At 36.4% G+C, this 22445-nt stretch overlaps 2 pseudogenes; both read right to left on the bottom strand.

Moving 5' to 3' along the window:
• Positions 1–3763: 3763 nt before the first annotated feature.
• On the bottom strand, positions 3764–6095 carry LOC147907676 (uncharacterized; annotated as a pseudogene).
• Positions 6096–21334: 15239 nt separating this feature from the next.
• On the bottom strand, positions 21335–22048 carry LOC147907675 (uncharacterized; annotated as a pseudogene).
• Positions 22049–22445: the final 397 nt, after the last annotated feature.

Genomic DNA, 22445 nt, shown 5'->3' with positions numbered 1-22445 from the left:
GCATACATTGACATTAGTAATAGTGTATATTATATTAGCGTTTAACAATTAAGTAATTAACAGTAAAATAGAAATCTTCCTGAATGCGAGAACGAATATCTTTTTTTTCCTTTTTCTTTTTCTAATAAAATTAAATTAATTTTATGAATGTAGTGGATTCACCTCGCATAAAGGATATTAAGGAAAACCGAATTTTTATTATTATAAATTATTAAAACTCAACTATTACTTATTAAGAATAAACTTGTAGAATGGGGAGTAGGACTTACGCGGAACCTTGCTGCTTTATCTCAAGGAAAGCGCGAGTATAGGTTCTACCAAATTTTGAGGAGTATTGATTGGTGCTGAAAGGACACTCCCATACTCATTTTCAAAATATAAAAGGAGCTGTCTCAATAAAAACAGAAACAGTCAGTCAGTTAGTTAGTTACAGTCAGTCAGTTAGTTACAGTCAGTTAGTTACAGTTACAGCTACAGTTGCAGTTACAGTTACAGTTATATAGCTATACGATCAAGGTGAGAACTATCCTCGCGCTTCATCAGAACCACACTTTTCTTTTTCGCATTATTTTACTTATTTTAATAAACAGAAATATTGAATCGAATCTATCGACGGAATCTCTAAATCTCTAATCTTCGGTTATATACAAATACATACATATATATATGGATATCCGAAAGGCTGTTGCGACTGTCGCTGCCAATAGCGTGGCCCCCGTTTATTAACTTTTCCTCGGAGAATTCATAATTTTCTCATATCCAGAGAGCTGTTACGACTGTCGCTGCCAATAGCGTGGCTCCCGTCTTATGACGGTTCTCCGGAATATTATTATTGTAATTCTTTTTTGCATTATCTCTACCAAAGGCGGACGAAGACAAAGAGAAAAGAGATTAAGATTCCAAATTAAATCGGTCCTTATTTCAAATCAAGATCCTTTCCCCTATTTTCAAAAATTTGCGCAATTGCTAGATCAAAACAAATCGGTAGATTCACCCCGCGAACCCGTCTACACTCTAAGAAAATTGAAGGTCACATTTTCTATTATAATTACAAAAACATTTTAAAAGGCGATCCACATAGATTCGCCTATAAACTTCGCGATTTTTTTGGCACCGGATTCAAGATTACCCTTCCTATAAATTATCCGGTACTTCCCAATGAACCGCATTCTTAACCGCACAACTTAATCTCCGAGCCCCGAGTAAATTGTTTAAATACATTGACTCAAAAAACGGAGAAAATCTCAATAGCAACATTCGTCGTAACACCAGCCAGTACAGAATATTTATAAAACATTTTATAAATATTTTGTGCTGTCTGGAAGAGTAAAGTTAATTAATTTTTACGTTTTCAATTCGTTTTTTGTTACAAAATTAGTCATTGAAAACACTTTTTATATTGTGTTTTCATTTATAAATTTCTAAAAAAGTGCTAAGGTATAATGGTCTCTCTTTAATTTTACTAATATAACTGTGTAAAAAAAAATACAATAAATAATTTACTACATATACTGATTATGTAAATAATCAATATATAATATATACTGATTATCAGTATATAATATATACTGATTATCAGTATATATTATAATATATACTGATAAATCTACATATATACGTAGGCTGCTGGAAAAGTTTCTGCAATCTAATACTTCTAGTAACACCAACGTTTTGCTACTATCCATAAAATTAAACGTTTTTAATCTATAATTTAATTGACACTTTGTATCCAAGCTAACTAGTTTTGTTTGCATAGTATTTTAAAAAAAGTTATTTTACGAGAAAATGGAAATTTCGCGTGAAAATTTTCGGGCAATGATTTTTTACAATTACAAATGTAATCTAACTCCCAAACAATGAGTAGTATAATAGTGGCGATTCTAACTCAGGTCCTCTGAGGGGGGCGCGGGGCGCGGGGATACTCATAGGGAAAGAAGGGGAGGCGCGAGAAGTCCCGCTATCGGTGTTTACTGATATGATGATACGTATCGCCGTATGTTGTGGTGTCACGTATTATTGGGACCGCCGCCGCCGCAGACCCCGCGTCCATCCTAAAGTGCGTTTCGGGCCATCACCGCAAACCTCGCGTCTATCCCAAAAAATGCGTTTCAGACAGTCACTGCGGAGTCCACTCCCTAAATGCGTAGCAATATTATAATGCGAACAAGAAATATTAAAGAAAAAAAGAAAGAAAAAAAAACCTATATAATAAAAAAAAATATTCTTACTTTCTCCACACCCTCTCCCTTTCCGTCTTCCTCCACAGCCTCATCGACATTGTCGATGAGATGGTTGAACGCAATTCTATCAGCGTCGGCGTCATCGCCGTCACCCCACACCCCGCCGCAGGCGCCAGCGCTCCGCCGCCGCCGCAGACCCCGCGTCCATCCTAAAGTGTGTTTCGGGCCACCACCGTAGACCTCGCGTCTATCCTTAAAAAAAAATGCGTTTCAGACAGCCATTGCGGAGTCCACTCCCTAAATGCGTAATAATATTATAACGCGAACAAAAAATATTAAAGAAAAAAGAAAGAAAAAAACTATATAATAAAAAAAAATATTCTTATCTTCTCCACACCCTCTCCCTCTCCGTCCTCCTCCTCATCCTCCGCTGAATTCTTAGTCCTCTTCCTTTTCCTCTTCCTCTTCTTCTTCCTCCACCGTCTTCTCCTTCTTCTCTTCTTCCTCCACCGCCTTTTCCTCCTCCTCTTCTTCCTCCTCTTATTCCTCCTCCTCTTCCTCCTCCTCCTCCTAATCTTCCGCTGAATTCTTATTCCTCTTCCTCTTCCTCTTCATCCAAACCCTCATCGAAATTGTAGATGAGACAATTGAAAGCATTTCTATTAATGCTCACATGCTTGAAATCGTCCACCTCATCGGCAATCTCGATGAGGCGATGGAACAGTTCTAATTGATCTACGTGTAGTTGAGTGAGATCAACTATGATATCACTCTGACTCTCCTCTGAGAAAGAGGAGGAGGAAACGCTCTCCTCTTTAGTTTCTTCTTCCACTTCCTCTTTAGTTTCTTTTTCCACTTCCTCTTTAGTTTCTCTTCTACTTTCCTCTTCCATTTCCTTTTTCATTTCCTTTTCCATTTCCTCTTCCTTCACAGCCTTATCGAGATTGCCGATGAGGTGTTTGAACGCAATTCTATTAATGCACACATGCCTGAGATCATCCACCTTGGCAATGAGGCGATGGAACACTCCTAATTGATCTACATTTAATTTAGTGAGATCAACTGTGATATTATTCTGAATATCCTCTAAGAAAGAGGAGGAGGAGGAGGAGGAGGAGGAGGAGGCAATCTCCTCAACTTTTTGTTCTTTTTGCATGTTATAGCTGCACAATAAAAAAATTATCATTTCACTTAATCACAAAAAATGTGCAACAATATTCTATCATTAACGCTAAAATAGTAGAATATTGTTGCACATTATGGGCACGGGGAAAAAAAAAATATCACTCACGTCTTAACACGTGCACTTGCGCACGGACAAAGCAGAACAAAGATTGACGTTGAGAATCGATCTTCGCCGTTAAGAAGCGAGCCTGCCTAGGATCTATAGAGGGGCAGTTGTATATAAAACACTTTAGATTATAAGTGCCGTTACGAAAAGTTATCGCTATAGCGCGTCGAGATATAGGATGAATGGATGGATGGATGGATAGACGGATGGGAAGTAAAGAAAGTACATATATATAATGATATGAACAAAAAAAATTTTTTATTCACATATTATTACATCATTTCTTTTTTTTTTACGTATTAAAAATTAAAGCCAATAGCTCACAATCGACGAGCTAATGTTTGTTAAAGATATCACTATCGCGTATAGCGTTTTTGGACGCGATGTTGAATCGCGTATACTTGACATCAACCGTATCGACGAGGGTTAATCGTTCGAACGTTACATCGATACATTTGTCAAACTCAAACATACGTCGTAGCGTCGTTTTGGTCATCATCATGCGTACGGACGAAGAATTGAAATGTACGAGCGTAGCATCGTTCAGCATGCAAACGCTGACAGTTAGCGATCCAACACTTATAAAATTGTCCTTGTATTCGTTTCGCAGCATCTTGTAAACATTCCATCGCTGCTCGTAGAGACCCTTCCACGTTTCGAGAGACAGCAGCAGTTCATGTCCGCGATGATCTCCCAGGGCGATCTCCACGTAACTTGGTGGACCAACATTGATTCCAATTTCCAAAAATTTGTAGCCCGTAGTCGTCAGATCGTAACGTCTGCCCAATAAACGCATCTTGCGATGCTCCATGCTGTGTATATACATAATGTTAAAAATTTCTTTCTTTTATGTATAGAATGTTAAAACTTACATGTTATTGCAGTTTTTCTTCGTTTCGTACGATGTGTTGCTGTCTTCAGCGAAGTACATTTTTTTTTTCAACCGTTCGTACAAGCGAGTATCGCAAGACTAATTGCACCCGCGTAAATTGCGATATATATAAAACTTCTAGAATCGAAGAGGAGGTAACTCTCCCCTCTTTTTCTAAGAATTGCGAACCTGTCGCAACACGTTTTATCGAGTCTTTCTATGTTTTTTTTTATTTTTTATTTTTGTTCGCGAGTTTATCAATGCTTATACTTTATGATTTATATTTCGGTGGCATCGATGACGTTGGTGATGAGCACGTTGGCGACTTTGACGCCTTTTCTCCAGGATATTCCCAATATCTCGCTTTTTCCTTCGAAGGCGGTGGACTTGGCGGACTTGGCGACAATGGACAGTACTCCTTTCGCTCGATTGATTTTCGACATATATATTCTTTTATTCGATCCATGTCTTAACGCTCGTAACTGAAGCTTACGATTGAATGAAAAAAGTCTAATATACTGCCTATGTACATTATATGTACTGTCAGATGTACTGTCAGATCGGACATGTCGCGACACGTTTAACAGAAGCGTTGACGTTTTTGGATACATACATACATATGTGTTCATACATATACATTCATACATATACGTTCATACATATACGTTCATTCATACGAGTACATGTATTACAAAGGAAGAGAAAAAAGAAATACGTAATAAATACGTTAACATATTTTTATTTAAAAAATTCTTTTGCAACCACCAGTTATATATTTTCAATACATTTTGTAACGCGCAATTCTGAACATGTTGTCCACATCGCATAGTATTAGCAACATCCAGCTTGGTTAAAGATTCCAGGTTTTCGTAAACTACATCCAAGGTCTCGATGCACATGCGTTCTCGCTCATCGTCCAAAAGCAAGTTCCATAGCCACGTTCGTTTTTCGCGTCCCTTAACGTACACGATAGCATCATCTTCAAATACAGCTGCTGTGATCAGACGTTTCGCCTCGTTGTACGGGACCATCCCGTCCTCCCATCGCAATCCATGGTGATAAGCAGTCAACCAGGAAGCGCAAGACTTGTCGGATCTTGTCAAAAATTTCCATGGCACGAAACTCAAAAAATGTAATGTGTGAAAACGATCCCCTGTTTCAGCACCGCCATTTCCTTCACGAAATTTCTTGTTAACGATGAATCCTTGCAGATCCACGAACGTTGGTACGAGCATGTTGTCGAGAAGACTGCGGTCGATTGCGACGTATCGTAGATACTTATATCGTGTTAGAGGTGCATCTTAGGTGATTTTGCGCACAATATTGATCAATGGATTATACTGAACCACGCGATCGTGTATGATGAGACAATAGGTTGTTGTATTTGCGGGTACATCCTCTTTACATTCAAAGTCTAATCACACGTCCACGGTGCCACTCTTGACTGATTCGTTCTGTCGAGAGCAATCGATGATCACGAATGGGCCATTACGTAAAAAAGTTGTAAAGGTGAGACTCTTCTCGAGATACTCGTATCCGTAGTAGCCCTTGCAGAAACGCGCTTACAAGTCGTACAGAATCGCACATCTGTTTTTATCAAAATCCAGATTCAAGTCATCGTACGGATAACATTCCGAATTCAGGTAAAGTTTCGCATTGGTTAATTTGCAGTCGAATCGACTTACATCCTCGGACATGATGTTTTTTCGACCCGTTTGCATAGCGAAAATAACGTAGCGCGGCTTCTCGAGTTGAGTAGCGTTGAGGCCCGAATTTTTGGTTTGCTCTGAAGGTGAAATCGTACAGATCCCCGACGAAATTAGGGCCGATATCGCGCTCTCCAAAGCGCGCGATCACCTTTTTACTCCTAATAACACTGGGTTTTCCCCCACTGTTTGATAATTCGGCGTTGGCTCTATCGCCGGATCCCCCTCAACAATTTTTTCGTTCGGCTCGTTTTTAAAAAAAAACGTGACGAGCGTTGCCCCACGCTTTTTTAAAATTTTTGAAAATTAGCAGTAGTGAGCGGTACACAAAAAAATTAAAATATCCGGCCATGGGACCCAGCCGGCATTCCCCTAGAATCCGCTTCTGTGGATGAACGACATATTTTTAGGGGAATCCAATTTTTCATCATCTCCACACCCTGAGCATGAACCCGGGAAAGAAGGACGAATTTTTTTCCCAAGACAGACACCCCGGATAAACTTTTCTTCGTGGGTTTTTCGAATATAAAGTTTGGGGAGGTGACAACTTGTTTGGGGTTGGGTATTTTTGTGCGTACCCAAAACGTTTGGCGACGGGATTTGGAGTTCAATTTTTACATGGTGTCGATGGGTCGTCTTTTGTTTAAGATATCAGTCTCTCAAATTTTCGCACCGCAAAAACCCAAAAATTTTAAAAAGTAAGTTTTTTCCGCGATTTCTTTTTTTTTCCTGATGCAGCGGGGTAGGAGGGGTTTTCGAGTGGGGCGTCACCGATTTTTAAAGGGGCTTTTCTCTGCTACGCTCCTTCCGTCAGCACAGCCACGTTTTTGTCGCCGTCGTACGTGCAATCAAACGGTTCTCTTCTCCCAAAAGAGCAATCGTCCGTTTTGATCAACGAGGTATCTTTTAATCTGTAATGCTCCGTGCGAGATCGGCAAGTAAAAGATTTGCGCGGCCTCTCCAAATTTTTTATCCGGCGCCACGCCGGGGAAAAATTAGATCGTGTGCGCGCTTTCCGGCTTTTTCACTGCGGTCACGTTACACTTTACCGGTAACGTTACTTCTTTATTGACGACACGCCCGATTGTGCCCTTGCGGGCAGTATCGCTTCGCAGAACCCAAAAAGGGGATCCAAGCTGTTGGAGCAAGTTTTTCTGTACGCAAAAATTCCCTTTATTTGTTGTTTTTTCGCGAAGGTAATCGAGTATTCTCCCCCCCCAATCATCATATCATCACATCATCATCAGGTTTTGTATTTTCCCGTATACATCAAGGGGTTTAATGGTCGCGGTGCGGGCGTTTCGTAAAATCCGGTTTCAAAATTTTATATTTTTCCCCTTTTGTGAACCTGGGGAATTGTAATTCCGCGTCTTTTGGGGAAATTTAAAAATTTTTGTTTTGTTCCGTTCGGTATTTGTGATAAGTCTAAAAAAACCAAATGGGAAATTTCCCCTCACCAAATCTAGGGGGGAAAGAAATTTCGCCGCCAGGACGGGCTCTTTCCGCTCAGGTAAGCGTCAAACATGACGGAAAAAATTTGACTAATTTTAAAATTTCCAGCGCCCGTCGAGCTTTTTAAATTCTCGCCCCCTGCCGTTTTTAAAAAGCAAACCTCTACCGAGAAATTGATTTACGTCTTTTGGACGGCGAGTACTCTACGTCGGCCCGTTTTTTTAAATTCGCACCGTTCCCGGCGGTAAAATTGCCGAAAAACCAAAAAAAACACGACGCGATTTTCCTCTTCGGTACGTACCAGTTGAGTACCCCAACCCCGCGCTCGTCCAGATCACGATACCGCTTCGTTCGGGCCTCGTCGCGGTAAGGTTCGCGAAAACGCCTTAAATATTCCCGCATACGTCCGCGGGCTCGTTTTAATTTTAATGGAGTTGCGCCGGGCACTTTATCGTCTTTTTTTTTTTTTTTTTGCAGACACCTGTCCCCTTTTTTTGGAGAATAAGTCCCCCTCCCCCTTTTTTCGGAGCGAAACAGGCGGGAAGGGTTTCCCTCGCGATCGGGACGTTGCAGTCTTTTGGGTGACTCGCCCGGTTTTTTAAGCTTTTTTTCCCGGGGCTGCCGCCGAAAGGTCCCCTGGCCCCCAAAATAAAAACGGAACGCACCCCCCGTTTCGCCGTCAAGATATTTCGCACCTTTTTTTTCGTCTTCTTTTCGGTTTCAGCCCTGCCGATCTTGGCTTGGCTTATCGATCGCACGATCGTGTACAGCCGATAACCTCCACTCCGCGTACGATGATCGTACCGACGATAGAATCGTTGGATAACGTTTTCGAAACGACGGACGACTCGCTAGCAACAAAGGTTCAAAATCAGTTGCAAACGTCGGAAAGTCGAGAGGCGTTGCAAGCCGGCTTGGGTCCGTTGGGTCAAAAGTACGTCGAGGCTATCCTGAGGGGAGCGCGAGATAAACAGAAGAGTGGTATAGATTATGTATATGGCGTTTACCTACACAAGGATGGATTGATGTTTGGCAATAAACGTTTCGACGTGGATGATGCTGACAACATAATTATCGACGGCGTACGATATGGCGGTTCACCCGGTCTTTACGAGTTAAGGGGATGCTGGAGTGTTCTGTTTTATCATTAAATTTTAAAAGCACCTTTCTCATAACTGTGTTTATGGACTGAAAAATCCTTCTCCACAATTAAAGTATCGACAACAACGCAAATCGCCAGCTATATTTGAACACGAAAAACGAAAAAAAATTAAAGACTTACAGTTTTGTTATCGGCTTCTGTAGTCAACACATCACAATATGTATTGCATATAAGAGTTTCAGATCTTGCACGTTCATGAAAGTAGCTGGCGTATTGCGGAAAACCTAAACGAACAATCCCATGCTTTTAGAAACGCGGTAGGAGTTTTAGTTTAAGAGAAAGGTGCATCAAAAAATTTCGTTTGTATATTACGAGTGAAATTGACGTGAAGCCATGAAACTGAACAGTATTTTAGTTCCGCGATATTCCGACAGAGGCGCTGTCATGAAAAGTGCGTCGCTGAACCATAGAAATGATCTGAATTATCGACCTACTCAGGCCCATATCAATCAAAACGTGTCCTGGTCAAAGTTTTTTCTTTTGAGAGGAAAAATAATAAAATAAATATGATATTAGTTATTTCAATTTTGTTGAAATAATTTCTTCCTAAACAAGAAACATATCATATTATTTACATATGAATACAAATGAAGATAATTATTTTAATTATACTGTTCTGTCTTTTACATACATTTTATTTAGTAAATTATTGATGCATATATATAAAATAACATATATATATATATATATATATATAATATATAATAGCATAAATACACACGTGTGTGCGTATGTATGCGTGTGCGCGCGCGCGCGCACGTGTGTGCGTGTACATATATACAACACATGTCTAAACTTTATTTACTGAATTATTTACACATGCATATATCAAGGTTCGGAACGCGATGTGTGTTTCGGTTGAGCTTTCTTTCTGCTCGGATGTCGGAACGACAAGCGGCAATCTCGTAGCAGACGTAGCATATAAATGAAATTTTCGAATACACTTTGCTCTTATATTAAAGCTCGTAACTCGTTTCTGCAATCATAGTATTGTTCTTTGAGGTTTTCTGTAAATCGCCAGCTACTTATGCAAGGTCTGAAATTATTGTATACAGCACATTTTTGACTCGGCTCGGATGTCGAGTCTTAGTAAGAAGCGCCATTCCTCCTATCGGTCGCGCGCAAACGAAGTAGTATTGCTATTCAACTATAGAAATGGATTGAACCATTGTAAATAAACCAGCAATATATTATCAGCCGGAAACGCCATAATAATATATTTTTGTATATATAGAAATATATATCAGGATCGATGTTTAGAGAAGGAATCGTGCGTCCTTGCTGCATCGACGATGATGTCAGAATCGATAGAAATCACATTCTTGAATTGTAGAACGAATTATTGAAACAGAAGTACGACAGAGTGAGACAGAGAAAAAACAAAAAAGGATGGAAACTCCGATTGTAATCGGTGAGACTCCGCATGCCGAGCTGGGCTCGTCGAACGAAACAGCGAATCTATCCTTCAGAGTCTCTCTTTCTCTCTCTCTCTCTCTCTCTCTCTCTCTCTCTCTCTCTCTCTCTCTCTCTCCCTTCCCCCTCCCTCTCCCCCTTCCTCTACTCTCTCTCTCTCCTCTCCACTCTTCTCTTATCTCCTCTCCTCTCCTCTGCTCTCCTCTCCTCTCCTCTCCTCTCTTCTCCTCTCCTCTCTTCTCCTCTCCTCTCCTCTCCACTCCTCTCCTCTCCTCTCCTCTCCTCTCCTCTCCTCTCCTCTCCTCTTCTCTCCTCTCCTCTCCTCTCCTCTCCTCTCCTCTCCTCTCCTTTCCTCTCCTCTCCACTCCTCTCCTCTCCTCTCCTCTCCTCTCCTCTCCTCTCCTCTCCTCTCCTCTCCTCTCCGCTCCACTCCACTCCACTCCTCTCCTCTCCTCTCCTCTCCTCTCCTCTCCGCTCCACTCCACTCCACTCCTCTCCTCTCCTCTTCTCTCCTCTCCTCTCCTCTCCTCTCCCCTCCATCTCTCTACGGTCGCTTGTTTCTAGCGACCGAAAATGCTTTCTGGAAAATTTCGGCCGCTCAATGTGTATAATTAAGAGGAGAAGGAACATTATAGATAACATATAAGTTTTAATAAATTATGCTAATCCTATATCCCTCCAATTTATGTATAATAGCAAAAATAATTTCAAAACACGATAATTTACGGGATATTGATATTTCTATGATTTTCCATAAACCTTATATACCACGTTCATAGAAAAGATTTGCAAGACCTCGGTGTGGTCTCACGCGTAAGATGCGAGATCTGAATGTTAGAGATCTCATGATCAATTCCTTTTTTCTTTTTCAATAATTTTTTTTTTTTTAAATAAGTGACATTGTTAACATATATTACAGGCTAAATATATTTTTATTTAATTATTGAAATTATACGTGTATTTCTAAACGTTTTAATTTACCTTTAGAAAAAATCCAAAAAAATCATGTTTCTGTAATAATGTTACGATCAGTACTTTCTGTGAAATATTTTTTTTATATGATGAATTATACGATGAACGAAATCTCATTTTTTATGTTTACATTTTTTAAAGCAACCTTTTCCGGCAGATTTCTTAATTTCCATTCACACCACCCGCTCTGTCATAAAAGAGGTGTGATTTATGGAGTCGTGGATAAGATATTTTGTTTGTGTCATCCGAAATTCCAACAAAATAATTTGATTGACGCTATTAAGGTTTTTTTACAGAATGGATATCCATTAAGTTTTATTTTTTCGACCATTCATAATAGAATAAAATATCACATTAATAAGTTTAATAATTTAAATAAGAATAAGGATGACACTGGGGGAAGGTTCTTTACGATTCCATACGTTAATACGATATCCGAAAGATTTATACCTGTTGTTAATATGCTTAATTGTAAATTGGCTTTTACTATTCCTAACACATTGAGAAGTTTTATAAGGAGAGGAAAGGATGATTTGGAACACGTTCAGAGTCAAAATGTGATTTATAGAATATCCTGTGATGATTGTGATGCCAGTTATGTTGGCCAAACTAAAAGACAATTAAAGACCAGATTGCATGAACATGTTTCTGATATCAATATAAGTTCAAAATCTCCATCAGTGATTTCCAACCATCGTATGGTGGAGAATCATAACTTTAAATGGGATAAAGTAGAAATATTGGATATAGAGCCTTCATACAACAAAAGATTGATATCAGAAATGGTTCATATTAAAAAACAGAAGCATGGGATTAATAGACAAAATGACACGGAGTCTTTGCCGGATTTGTATTCTGACATTATACATTCTCTTTCTCCTTTCTAACATCTTCTGTCCTTTTCCTCCTATTTTTCCTTTTTCCGTTTATCGATAATGTTTTTCTGTTTGACATTTCGTTGTGTGACATCGTTTAAGTCAGTAGTTCGTTACTTTTGCGAATTTGCTTTAATAACCTATTAAATTAAAAAGACTATTTTTCTGTATCACAAAATGGACCACATTTTACATTTTTTTCTCGTTGTGTATTATGGGACTTTTAACAGATTTACTAAGGTATATCATCATATTTTTAATTTTTATATGGTTAATATTAATTCTTTTTGTATACGGTTACTTTTCCAGAACTTTCTTATGACTTTGTTAATTCTTGATAAAAATGACACAGCGTATTACACCGAAAGAGGAAAGAATTTTTTGTTAATTTTAAGAATATTGTAAGATTATGTATTAATTTTTTAATTTAGAACGACATTTATAGATACATGTAAATTCTGCGTTTTACTAATATTTGTGATTTTACTGAAGATGGCCAGATTGTGGCCGAAACGTCTGTTTTATTTTATTGTATTTTAATTGTTTCTGTATTAAGTTTTCTTATCTGAATTATAATTTTTTATTTACGTCATTGGCTCTTTGCCCTTCTTTTATACTACCATTTTTTTTATAATTATCATCCGAAAGAAAATTCTGATAATCAATCAAATCGCAAAAGTGCGATTAATATAATTATAAGGATGATGTCAATATAATTTTATAATTAACAAATCAAAAAGCCTTTATGTGTGCCTTTATATGCAACATACAAATAATTTTTTATTTATCTATTAAAGTGATTCGGTATTCTTCCTATAGTTATTGGAATATATGTTAAATTTTGGGTCGACTTTTGAAGCATCGCCTTCTTTCCCCCCGCCGCCGCCGCTGAATGCTCGACGGCTGAGCTGCACCGGATCGCGCGCGGATGTGTATCTCAGGAGCACTAAGAAATATGCTCCGTATCTTCTAGCAAATTATCAATCCTTTACTTTCATTAGTCTTCTGTGATGTCTTCTTTATTCAACATGCCTTCTTTATTCACATGTTAAATAAAGAAGAAGAAGGAGTTATTGAAGTTGAGTCATTCCAGTTTAAAATTACTCATCTCGTTCTGTTTCGACTCTTATTAGTCTTAAATTGATATTATCAGTATTCTATATTAAAAGATATTACATTTTGTGGCACATAAGCGTGGTCAGTAGCTCTTTGAAAGAAAACTGAATGTATCAATGTAATATATAAAAATAATAAAGTAAATATTTTAAAAGTATATAATATTTAGTAAAATGTATATACTTATTAATATGATGTTCAATCACTATTATTAAGAAAATAACAATTATGTAAGAAGGAAAATATTTTTATGATAATTTTCATGCTAAAATGTTGTCATGATAATTTTCATGTTGGAAGGTATGATAGCAGCATGTTTCTTATACTGTGACGCTCCTGAGATGCACGTCCGCGCGCGTTCCAGCGATTCAGCCGTCGACTGTTGAGCGGTTGTAAAGGAAAAATAGGCAGCACCTCAGAAATTGGCTCGAAATGTGTAACTAGTTCTGAGCACACTAAAGTACACATATAATTTCTATAATTTTATAAAAATATATTTGGAGTAATATGTTCATTAATAACGTTATTTGTTTTAAAAAAAAATTAAGAAAAAAAGGAAAAAGCAGGATTGAACATAGGATCCTCAACATTCTGATCTTGCACCTAACGCCCGAGACCATGCTGAGTTTTTGCAGACCGCCTCTATGAACGTGGTACATAAAATACACGGAAAATCATAAACTATATCTCGTTAACTATCATGTTTTGAAATCATTTTTGCTATTATATATTAATGAGAAAGGTATATGATTAACTCTTTCACCAATATCGTGTGAGACTCGTGGTAAAGAAATCGGGCCAAACATAAGTATCATTGATGAGAGCCGTGGTATGTCTATCGGGCCAAACATAAACAATATGTTCCAGGCTGTTAATTATGGCACGCGCCATCGTAACTTAAATTGTAGGGCAAAGGATTAATATAATTTAATAAAAATTATGTATTGTCTAGAATGTCTCTTTCCTCCTTATGATACACGCCAAGCGGTCGAGATCATCGAGAAAATATTTTCGGTCGCTAGAAACAAGCTACTACAGAGAGAAGGACAGAGACAGATGACTCATTGTTTTGCGGGCCCAGTTCGGCGTGTCCGCGCAGAGACTCATCGATTACAATCGGAGCTTCTATCTGTTTGTTTTTTCTCTGTCTCGCTCTATCGAAATAACAGAAATTGAAAGAATTTTAAATCACGAACACGGTTGCCAGTTCTCCGTTTTTTTTTTGACAGACTTCGGTTTCTTGGACTAATATTCAATACTCCAGCAGATGTGAAAATCTCCAATTTTTGTCGAATTAAAATTCTTTTATTTTCTTTTTATTAAATTATATTAATCATATATCTTTCTCATTAACGTAGCAAAAATGCAAATGCAAAAATGATTTCAAAACGTAAACATTGATGAGATATACAATAGTTTACGACTTTTCGTGCACTATATGTATCGCGTTCGTCGAGGTGATCTGCAAGAACTCAGCGTGGTCTCGGACGTTGGGTGCAAGATCAGAATATTGGAGATCTTATGTTCGATTCTGCTTTTTTCTTTTTTAATTTTTATTTAATAAATAACATTTTATTTATTAAATTTTATTAATAAACATTTTACTCCAAATATACTTTTTATAAAATTTCAAAAATTATATACGTGTACTTCAATGTGCTCGAAATTAGTTGCGCATTTCGAGCCGATTTCTGAAATGCTGCCTACTTTTCCTTCACAATCGCTCGACGCTTGACGGCCGAACCGCTCACGCGTGGACTTGTATCTCAAGAGTGCATAGTATAAGAAACATGCTGCGACCATACCTTCCAGCAAATTGTCATGAAAATATTTCCCTTCCTACATTATATTGTATTTTCTTAATAATGGTGATTGAACATCATATTAATAACTTAATGCATTTTACTAAATGTAATGTACTTTTAAAATATTACTTTATTATTTTTATGATACATTCAGTTTCAAAGAGTTACTGATCACGTTTTTATGCCACAGAATGTAATATAAAATTTTACTTTACCGCATCATACATCTGGTCATCTATTTGTATTTTTTTTAGTGGAATAAACCTGGAGAATACATTTAAATGACGTATCAATAATAGAACTTCAAAGATAATAGAGAGTCTTTTTACAATAACGTGGATTTAGATACGGTGAACACCTTTTCTTAATTAGTCGCTAAGGAAAAGATAATGTGATCATGATATCGATTATGTATCTTTTTTCTTAGAGTGATAAATAACAATTTTTTGTATGTATATATATATATATATATATATATGCATACATATATCATTTTGCGTGACGCTGTATGTGTAGAAAACAACGGCGTTATACGAGTCAATCAGCTGTAACCAGTATGGCCCGCGTTCACAGTATCATTGCCGCACAATAGTATTGTCAATGTAGTGTAGTGTAGTAGTGTTCTACACACAACCATATATATATATATATATATATGTGTGCGTGTGTGTATGTGTATGTATATATGTGTGTATATATGTGCATATGAATATATATATATATATATAGTATATATATATATATATATTTATATAATATTTTTTGTCCACAAAATAGAAAAAATGTAATAGCAGAATATTGTCTGCCTTTGGTAAGACAAGGTTATGGGTGCTTTATAACAAGCGACTCAGTACAATACAGTACAATATCTCATCCTTGTATTATCGAACAAGATTGTAATGATGCACCGTGTCGCATTGTGTCTCTTGTTGGAAGGCGCTCTAGAAGGCCAAAATTGGTTATTGTGATGTGTGTTTCTTGTTGGCACCCTATAAAGCCAGAATGAGAAAGGTTAACATCTTTATGTTATTCGTGAAAATATCACTTTTATTTATCATACAAGTGATATGATTAAATTTATTGTTATAACAATAAATTGCGCTTTGCCTAATTATGATCCAATGTCAGAGGCGTTCATCGTGGGCTGACTATTTTTAATTTACTGCCAGAGACGTTAATCGTGAGCTGGTTAGCTATAATAAAATGTCACAGTCATAAATCATATTTTGGCTAGTTATAGACAAATGTCAGAGGCGTTCATCGTGGGCTGATTATTTTTAATTTACTGCCAGAGGCGTTAATAGTGAGGTGGCTAGTTATAACAAAATGTGACAGCAATAAATAATATTTTGGCTAGTTATAGACAAATGTCAGAGGCGTTCATCGTGGGCTGATTATTTTTAATTTACTGCCAGAGGCGTTAATAGTGAGGTGGCTAGTTATAACAAAATGTGACAGCAATAAATAATATTTTGGCTAGTTATAGACAAATGTCAGAGGCGTTCATCGTGGGCTGACTATTTTTAATTTACTGCCAGAGGCGTTAATCGTGAGCTGGCTAGCTATAACAAAATGTCACAGCCATAAATCATATTTTGGCTAGTTATAGACAAATGTCAGAGGCGTTCATCGTGGGCTGACTATATTTCATTCACTGTCAGAGGCGTTAATTGTGAGCTGGCTAATTATAACAAAATGCCACAGCCGTAAATCGTGCTTTGGCTAGTTACAGATAAATGTCAGAGGCGTTTATCGTGGACTGACTATTTTTAATTTATTGGCAGAAGCATTTTGATTATTAAATTTGGTGAATTTAATTTATAGAATTTTGCGTCTGCAATTAAAGAAATGCAAATAAATGCATTGTCATGATGGAATCAAAAGCTAATTGCTTGACATAACCGAAACAAAGAAACTAATGAAGAAAAAAAACTGAATATCAGTAAGTAGCTTCTTTGAAATCTTACAACTTTTGTCTAAAGCGTTTTTTTCTAAAAACGTTATAGCCTTAGCACAAGGATGGTCATAATTGAATCGTAGAAGTGAATCATAGGGCAACGCATTATATTTTGGCGTACTATACATGTCGATACAAGTTCACATTCCTCTACGATTAGTTATAGTCACTTTTATATTCAGCTCCTAAATCCGGAATTTTTTTGGACACCCTATATAATATATATGTTATACATATATGTATATATATATATATATATGTATATATATATATATATATATACAACATATAATACATTACAATAGTCACATGCATAATTTTTGTACGATGCTGTACGTTTATAAAATGTATGTAAGTATATTATATTCAAAGTGTTTTAGCAAATATATACACTTACAGGTCAATGTACGTTGACTAACAGCAAGTTACAATAAGTATATTTTTACTAAATGAACACTCTGACTGCGACTTAGATATATTTTCGGATGCAACCATGTATTTGAGATACATGTATACACGTGTAATGTAATAGCACTTTTTCCTTTATTCCCAATGTCATTTTAACTTAGGATGTAACATGTATTGTCAGTACGTAAATACATTGCACATACATATGTAACTATTCCATCTCTTTTTATTATTTAATGAGCTTTTTACAATTATAAGCCATAAATCAGCCATAAATAAGAAGTCAAACGCTAAAAATTGGCTGTGATTGATCAATTTTTAGCTTCTAACTTTTGATTTGTAACTAATGTGTTATTGTAGAAGGCCCATAATAAAAAGAGATAGAAGTTACTCATACTTAGCTTTTCATGGAGATATAATATAAACACAGTCTATTAGTGAATAATAGAATTATATTTTATGTGTATTATGATGTGTACACACATTATAAAATATATTTCTAATTCATATTCACATACATGTGTAGCTACTTCATCTCTTTTTGTTACGTACAACAAAAAGGTGTACTGATGTCCTCTTTTTTCTACGTTTAATAAAAAGAGATATATTTTTTTATGATCAAATATTAGTGATATATACTTTTATATTTTCAATATCAGAATATACAACGAACATAAATCAAAGCTAACGATAGTGAAACACAGATGATCAGACGTTAAAAAAAATAATCAAATTACGAATCCTCTGATAAATCCTCATTTTATGTGTGTGTGTGTGTATATATATATATATATATATATATATATATATATATATACATATATATATACACGCATTATATATATATATTTTATATATGTATACAATTTTAATATTGCACATTTAAACACAGAGAATGCATAAACACCTTAGTATTGATAATTTCTATCTGCAACGTATGTATATTCACACATTATAGTACATATATGCAATATTGTACAATATTGCCTATGTGTGTATTATATTTAAGTACATCACTAATATTTTAACATGATTAACTTCTACATATTTTTATTAAACATAGCAAAAAATGGTACAGTTATGTATATTATATGTGTAATATCTATGTATAGCTAATACATATCATATCCTGACCTAAAATGACATTGTACGACAGGAAAAATGCTATTATATAGGCCCATGTGTCAATGTACACTGTCAATACTGAAAATCTATAGTTACGTATTTTCAGTACTCGCAGTGAATATCGAAATACAGTTGTAGTATCACTTTTTCCTATGATCAATATCATTTAGGGTTGAGTCAAGATGTAACATACCATATATTATTGTCAATATATGGACACATGTTTCATATATATATATAAATACGACATTGCACATACATAATGTAACTCTTTTTACTCTGTCTAATAAAAAGAGATAGATTACTTATAGTACTTATACATTACTAATATGTCGACTATATATCTAATATAGAAAATTGTATGTACATTATACTATGATAATTCTAACATTGTTGTAACATATAACAAAACATTATTAGTGAATATAAATTATAATTATTTTATATGTATTATAATGTACATATACACAATAATGTACAAAATATAATTTTAATATTGCATATATCATTAATTCACTAACATGTTTATGTCTTCACTAATATGTCAATAATATTTTTTGTGTTATTGTGTATATACACATATATTATAATACACATAAAATGTAATTGTAATTCGTATTCATGAATGTCTTTTTATATACAACATTAGAATTATATTTTATATATCATTATACATATTATAATATAAAATTTTAATATTGCTTAAAAATGGACATAGAGAATATCTGCATGAATATCTATATATATATATATATATATATATATATATATATATATAAATATAATATATATATATATATTATGATATTCATTTATGATAATATATTATCGTAACCTAAAATGGCATTGGATGTAAGAAAAAAGTGCTATTACGGTTTCGTATCGATATATCTATTAATTAAAAATCTGTATTTTATGTATATTACAGACTTTTAGTACTGGTGATATATATTAGAACACGGCCTACATTGCATGTGTATATAATACAACTAAATATGTATATAATGCAACTAAATTTCTAAGGTCCGATTCTACAAATATAAGATTAACTTCAATTATGTTTATTTTTTTTTCAATTCTAAAATTGGAAAATTTTCCAAAATAAATCTTATATTGTGGGACCGACCCTAATACACGTCCCTATTAAGATGGTAATGTAGGAAACGGAATAAAAATATCGATAATTAATCGATCGAATTTCCTGCATGATCATATTAACTTCAGAGGGCGTAAGCAGCTTATACATTGGAAATGAAAACCGTAATATCGACCTTGATCAACTTCGGCCTTCGCTCCAGCATCCCCTTAATTTTCAAGAGAATTCCCTACGATCTCCTTTACACGGAAGACGATATGAACAAGTACAAGAGCATGCTGCTGGCGACGAATGCGCACAAACACAAGCATCATTCGCAGGGCCGATTATTGAGCAACAGGGGATACAAGTACAAATACGTAATTGCGCCGTTGATGTCGATCACACCCAAGAAATAGAAGAAGAAATCTGGAAAGGGATTACCTCACGTGACATTAAATGACAACGCGATCGATTACGTGCACTAAGACGATCCCAACGAGCTGGTGGATCGTCTACGATTGCTCGACGCTTCGCATCGAGCGGGCAACAACACTCACGACAACGAGATGCTGTCGATTATCGAAGAACTTCGCGAAGCCGGTCTTATTATAAATTAAATCGCGTATCGACGAAACGAGTCAGTCGAGTGGCGTCAGCGAGAAAAAAAAAATACTTTTGTCCTTTGTATTACACGTCGAATCATGAAAAAGAAATCCAGCGAAAAGAGAAAAATTAGCCCCGAGAGACGCCAACTCGTCGAGGAATTCCACGCTCCGACGAGAAGAAATTTTCCACGAAGACGCGTCATAGTTCGAGGATACGACGATTTATGGCAGGCTGATATCATCGAGATGCGTCCGTACTCGAGCTTCAACAGAGGCCACCATACCTACATAGGCCTACATACTCACTGTCATCGATATGTTGAGCAAGTACGCGTGGGCCGTACCGCTCAAGAGCAAGGGTGGAAGCGAGACGGCTGATGCTATTATTGAGATAATTCGAGCAAGTGGAAGATGTCCTAAAAATTTACAAACGGATATGGGGAAGGAGTTTTACAACGTCGATGTGCAGAAAATCTTGAAAAAACACAACGTTAATCACTATTCTACGTATTCGACGTTGAAAGCGTCGATAGTCGAGCGGTTCAATCGTACGCTCAAAAGCGACATATGGAAGATGTTTACACTCAACGGCAATTACAAGTGGATCGACGAGCTGCCGCGTCTCGTATCAGATTACAACGCGCGCAAGCATCGCACTATCGGCATGCGACCCGCCAACGTAACTCCCGCGATCGCCGAAAGATTCTTGGACACGGTGTACAGCGTGATAAAAATCGCTGGTCCAGCAAAATTCAAAGTGGGCGATTCGGTACGCGTGAACAAGTACAAGACGATTTTTGAGAAGGGTTACACGCCAAATTGGACCACCGAGGTGTTTACGATCATTAAAATACAGCGTACCAATCCCGTAACCTATCTACTCGAAGACTATCGCGGAAAATCCGTCGCTGGTGCGTTCTACGAGCACGAGTTGCATCGCGCTACTCATCCGGACGTGTATTTCGTGGAGAAAGTACTGCGCAGGAAGGGAGACAAGATGTACGTCAAGTGGCTGAGATTCGATGGATCGCACAATTCATGGATACACAAAACAATGTCATTTGATAAAATTTTTTCTACATATAAAAAATATATCAATATAAATATATAAAATATATCAATATAAACGTTTTTTATTACTTCCCATTCATCATCATCATCATCTTCGTTTTGGAATATACAAAAAAAAACATGAGATACATAAAGTAAATAAAGTAAATTAGAATACTAGTATATAATACGTATATAAATGTTAAAAACATATGATATATATTATATGAAAGTATATAATATATACTTACATAATAATCTAATATATATAATAATCGTAATACATAAAAAAATAATACTTGTATAAATGTAAAAAAAAAGTATAAAATACAATAGTAATACATAATAGCATAATACATATAATATACACAATACATATATTGTATTACAAAGGTATCCGCCAATGTCCCCATGGTAACGTCTCCGTCGAGTTCGGTACGACGTATCGTTTGTCGTTGTATGGACTCAGAGCGATCTTCGATTCGGATATCGTGTACATCTCGTGTAATTTAGATCGTATACACGATTGACGGCGAGTCATTTCAATCTCTTCGTTCAAACACCGCGTATAATCGTCGAACGTTATCGTTCGCGCTACGACGTTATTCTTTACGCCTTTCGCCTTTTTAATGTCCTTCTTGCCATCCACTCTCACCGCGTACATCTTCGCTCTAAGTCCAATAAATTCGGTCATTAATACACCGTTGTTCTCATCCTTCATCAGGCCGAGTACTTTTTTGTTCGCGAGAGGCATATCGTACGCGTTGTCTGCCGGATAATCGCTCGTGTCGAATCTAGCGATATCGCGTTTCATAGTCTCGTAAACATTGTCGCATTCTATATAGTAAATGAGACTATCCGTGTCGGTATACATGATCTTGCATTTGTCGTGATATGATCGGTGACATGTACTCGTGATGAAATTCGTACAAACAGACTTTCAATATGTCAAGTATGCACATACCCACGTAAATTGTTGAATTTCACCTCAAGTTTGCGCATTTCGACGGCAATCAAATTTTCCGCAAAGACGCTACGGCTGTGAAAATTCGGTTTCGCAATCATTGCCTCCGCGCCGTATCGTCCGTCCCATTTTGTTATTAATTTTACATCAACGTGATTGCGCACATTCTCCATAGTCTTACCGAATACTGCGTTGTTCATTAGCTTATACAAATTTTTTTCGAAATCGTTTTTCGCGAACGTTCTAAATTGTGTATTGAGTTCAATATAATTGCAGAGAGATGAGCGAATTGTAGCACTCGATAAATCTTTATTACGCGAAGACCGTGACGAGTACATTGCTGCAGATTGCGATAATGGATGACGTAACGCTGCTTATCGTACAACGTCGCTAGAAGTTTATCTTCGCGCTTGCC

Source organism: Acromyrmex echinatior, chromosome 13, assembly GCF_024713525.1.
Source record: "Acromyrmex echinatior isolate Ae372 chromosome 13, ASM2471352v2, whole genome shotgun sequence".
Lineage (NCBI taxonomy): Eukaryota > Metazoa > Arthropoda > Insecta > Hymenoptera > Formicidae > Acromyrmex > Acromyrmex echinatior.
This window is presented reverse-complemented; position numbering and strand designations above follow the sequence as displayed.